This window comes from Crocodylus siamensis, chromosome 3 (genome assembly GCF_052110815.1).
Source record: "Crocodylus siamensis isolate JL-2025a chromosome 3, ASM5211081v1, whole genome shotgun sequence".
NCBI lineage: Eukaryota > Metazoa > Chordata > Crocodylia > Crocodylidae > Crocodylus > Crocodylus siamensis.
Window position 1 is genome coordinate 165,621,705 of NC_143397.1, and position 4,692 is coordinate 165,626,396.

The 4,692-nt window shown below is 47.1% G+C and overlaps 1 protein-coding gene across 3 annotated transcripts in view; it reads left to right on the plus strand.

Moving 5' to 3' along the window:
* The first annotated feature begins 2,036 nt into the window (after positions 1–2,036).
* The window catches only part of LOC149869079 (uncharacterized), a 136,680-nt gene continuing 134,024 nt past the window's right edge, over positions 2,037–4,692 (plus strand). For all 3 annotated transcript variants that reach the window (XR_016441382.1, XM_090039664.1, XM_090039665.1), the window contains exon 1: positions 2,037–2,154. The gene's annotated coding sequence lies outside the window, so the exon portion shown is untranslated. The remainder of the gene's footprint in view (positions 2,155–4,692) is intronic.

Consider the following 4,692-nt stretch of genomic DNA (forward strand, 5'->3'; position numbering starts at 1 on the left):
CTTCACACTCTCTCATACCCTGCTCACTTGAGCTCTGTGCTCACCCTACCCCCCAATGGGCACGGGGTCTGTGCTGCTGTCAGCCTCGGCCCCACACTCTGCACTCCCACCCACCTGCAGGTCTGGGTCCACTCTTGCTCCCACCGCTTCTTTACCTGGTGCCTGAAGTAAGTGGGATTCCGGGGAAGCTGAGCAGGTCCCCCAGCAGCTGTAGGAATGCTAGCAGCAGCCCCACCTGAAAGCTGCATGCTGGCCACACCAGGTCATTCTGCCCATGAGGGTGAGAGTGAGGCACAATAGGTTATGTTGGGGATGGTGTATACATGGGCAACTCACTCCCATGCTCATGGGTGGAAGGACCGGGCAGGGTAAAATTAATTGGTGGGCGTTGCAGGCTGAATGAAAGTGTCTGGCAGGCTGGACCTAGTCCACAGGTGATATTTTACCCACCCCTTTATTAACTCAGAAAAAGTCAGTTATATTTATCTCCCAAGGTCAGTAATTTAAATCCTATCTAAGTTGTGACTCCTGCCAGACACTAGTAAAAGCTGGATGTAAGAAGTCTCCATCCACATTGGAGTGCCCATCTGAGCATAGTCACACTGTGCCACCACTTCAGTTTAGGATGAAATAAACCCCTGTGTTGTGCACACCCCCTGCACTTATCTGCCTCTCGTGGCAGGGAGGGGAGGGCAAGCTGTCCCTGGGCTGTGCGGGGGAGTGGTGGCCCCCCTAGGCAGCACCTGCCTGCAGGCACCTGGCTCAGGTGGTCTCAGGGGACACCGCAGCTGCAGAAAGAAGCACCAGGCTCCCTCACAGCTCAGGCAGGCAGACAGGTTTCGGGGTGGGGGGGGAGGAATCAGGCTTGCCACTTTTCTTGGGCAGAGCCTGCCTTCCCGGGCTGATGCCAGGCTGCCTGCAGGGCTTCATGCAGAGCCGTGGAGCTGCACAGAGCCCAGTGCTTCACTCCACAGCTATAGGGGCAGCAAACTAAAACTCCTCGAAGGGGTTTTATTTTACTGCGCCCCAAGTCATTTAAGGTGCATTACGCCACCAAATTTCCTACTGCGGCTGGAATTAATGCTCAATATGCCACCAAGGTGTACAAACACCAACACCATTAAAGTGGTGCAAAAGCATTTAGCTCACTTTAAAGTGTCATGCACACACACCTCTCATCTAATCTACACACGGCCAGAGTTCAGTCTATGCTAACTGCCCAAGCCAAGCATTTATCCAGATGTACACAGAACTAGTATCTCAAAAAACAAAAAGTTCATATATTCTTCATCTCCCTCAAAATTAAAGAAAGCATCTGAATCATATTTAACAAATAACATCCTTTCAAGAGTATAATGTTTCAAGTAATATACCAAAAATGTTAATCATCTAAAGATTAACCTGTAATTGGAGAGGAGAAATACATGTGAAGCCTGAGAAGAAATTGTAACCAGTTACTATTGGCTCAAGAAAAATCTGAATCATCCTGAAAGAAGCTTAAGAAGTGAATTAACGATTTAAAAAAAAAATGGAAATGTCAGACAAAGTTAAAAAAGCATTTAAAGATAAGTCGTGAACAGCTGTGGAAGCCAGAGAGCATACAAAGAGAAGAGGTTCTTATTCAGGGCACTCTTTGTTTTTGTAAAAGCCAACAAGTACTTCTGTGTCAGCTTTCTAATTGACTCCAGATGTTTGTGTTTTAAAAGGCTAGGTGCTTACATATGTGTTTATGTATAGAAAAATAGCGATGGTTGATCAACAGCTGATCAAGTATCATTTGATCCTTCAGCATTTTGCTATTGTCTCATAATTGTTAGACCTCAAGATTTTAAGTGCCAAATCCTCAGGGCACATATAGACATTCAGTTTCTACTTGGGGAGTGTAACAGAGAACCCTAGCCCTGTTACCAGGAAGCAGAGTGGCCCCTTTAAATCCAGAACCTTCGAGGTGCAGCCAGCCAGTTAAGCAAGGTTTAAGGATTGAGCCCTGCCAGCTGGTCAGGTGACAGGAAGGGGAAGGCCAGAACCATATAAACCTCAAGTGGAACAAGCCAGAGAGGCAGCAGCAAGGGAAACTTCCAGTGACTATGGAGCAGCTGTGGCAGCCTCCTTGGGAAGAATACACCATGCTGTGAGACAGAAGCACAATCACATGTAAGCGGGCACTTTGGCTTTTATTTTTCTTGTTTTCATTATATGGCCATAGGGACCTATGGTTTATGTTTAATGTTAAATGCCAATGGTTTGTGACCGAGGCTGTAGGGGAGGAGGAGACCTCATTAGCACTGAGAAGCACCGTGATAGAGGGTTCAAGAAGCCCTGCTGCACTTGGGATGCAGCACTAGAGCCACGAGCCCAGAGTTGCTTGAAGAGAAGATAGGAGCCTTGAAGCCAGGTCCTAGTGGGTGGACTTAGGTGAACAGCCCTAACTACAGAAAGAGGGGCAAAGCTGGGGTGGGCTGAGGCCCCAACAGCCTGGTGCCACAGGGGCACAGTGTAGAGGGGCCAGTAGGCCTGGTATTATAGAGAGGTATGTAATGGAAGGCCTTGACCCCAAGCAAGTTAGAGAGCTAGAGCCTCAGGGTCAAGCCCTGCTTAGTGGGTTTTTGACTGACAGGCCTAGTTAGAGAGAGAGGGGGTAAGCCTACAGCAGCTGAGACCCCAACATTAAGAGAAAATTATAAAACATCTGTGAGGCACGGGGCATGTCAAGGAGAAAAAAGGAGGAAATGCACATAGGAGCATGCATTTTGCCCTTAAGGCTCATTATCCTATAGCCTGGAGCTTGTCCGGGAACCTATGGGTCAGCCTCCCCACTTTTTAAGAACCAAATAACATCAAGTCATGGCAGAAGAGTAAAGTCAGGGAAAGCTGATCCCCAGGAGGATTAGATAATTCCCAGGAGAGTTTCTCTTAGGAGAGCAAATGTTTGTACACATTGCCTTCTGAGAGAAGCCACAGCACAATTATCCAGCATCCAAGGGTGCTTTATTTCTGGCCACCTCTTTCCTGCCCTCAGGAGACAATGCAGGCTGGACTCTATGCAGGGTTGTCCCTGGGGGTGTGCGAATCGGAGTGACCACCCCGGGCTCCGTGGTTTGGGGGACCCCACAGAGCTGGGTGGAGTAGCCATGGTGACTCTGCACCATCACAGCTGGCTCCTCTGGCTTTGCATCTGGCTGCTTGCTAGGCCCCCCCCGCTGCCGCCACCAGCAATACCACCAATGGTGGTGGTGGCAGCTTCACATCCAGGGCACATGGGATCAGGGCAGGGTCAGGACCTCATACCAGCTTGAAGTGAGGCAATTTGTCCTTCACCAAAGTGCATGTGTAGGGGCGTGTGCTGTGGCACAAATTTGTGCTGCTACTATTTGTGTGGATGCAAGCATACACCCCTGGCCTACTGCTCCAGTTGAGCAGGGGAAAAACATGCCCCTTTCGCAACCCACATGTGCTGTTGGCTGACACAGACAGCTCAGAAACAGCCTGTGTCTTTATATCAGGGCTGCCCTATGCACTGCTGCCATTTGTCTCCAGGCAGACTGAAAGAACCTGTAGAGTATGCTGAAATGTGTGCACAGGAACCCCCGGCTGCATTGCATCAGTCCTGCAAGCTGTCTTCTGTTCAGGAGCTCAGCTTTCAAGGCATCACTAGGTACGTTTTTCTAGCAAGAAAACAAGCCTGAGATAAATGATCTGAGAGAACTGAATTTGTTTACACAGTCCCAGTTAGTATAAACAGGAAAAGGTCAATTGACTTTACTGGACAGAACGATTTACACCAATTGAGTGTCAGGTCTTTATATCATAGAACCAAAAAAGATGATTTAGCTTACACACTTGTAACCCATGAATTTGCATTATTATTTGGTTTTTTTAATGTCTTGTTGGTTTGTCCTTGACTATGTAGAGTTAAGAACAAGCTAGCATGGACACTTCTCCGTGAGTAATATTTTTGGGGTAGCTTTTTTCCTTGCTTTCTGTAATTTGAAGGTATAGATTCTGTTGATGTTAGTTTTAGGGCCATTAATTTATGAGAGCTTCAAGATGATCCATTATGCCTTTTAGAAAGGCTAACTGAACTGCACAGGAGTTTGCCACATTTTGCAAGAAGTAGCCACATTTTGCAAGAAGTGGTTGTGGATTTTTGCTACTGAGCCAGCAGTAGCAGGAGTCTTTGTAATATGCTTTTATCCTAAGTCTTGGCTGTAACTATGTAGACAAGAAAAGAAAAGCATCTTCAAGGCTTTCTAAAGGGGAGAGGAGTGATGACATAAGGAAAAGGCAAGGCAAATCTACTTGCTAAGCTGAAGCAAAAAACCGCACTGTGACTCACTTCTAATGGGTTGTGTATCATCAGAGTTCTCTCGTTACAGTTCATCTGGTGGAAATGAAGTTCATCTTTCTTTGGCTTTTAGAAACTGCTGAGGGAGAATTCCTTTAGGGAGGCTATAGCGCCTTTGCTGAGCATTATGTATGTGCCAAGACCACAGCGATGCTTAATGGTGGCTACATGTGAATTGACATTTTGCAATCTTTTGCCCTCAGCTAAATGTATCAGGTTCCCTTCAAAAAACAGCTTCACATTGCTAAAAATTCATGGGTTCCTGCATTAGAAGTGATGTCTAACTGAAGGAGCATAGCATGGAGAGATGCATGGATTGACATCTGTCCTCCCCTCCTTGTCTTGCT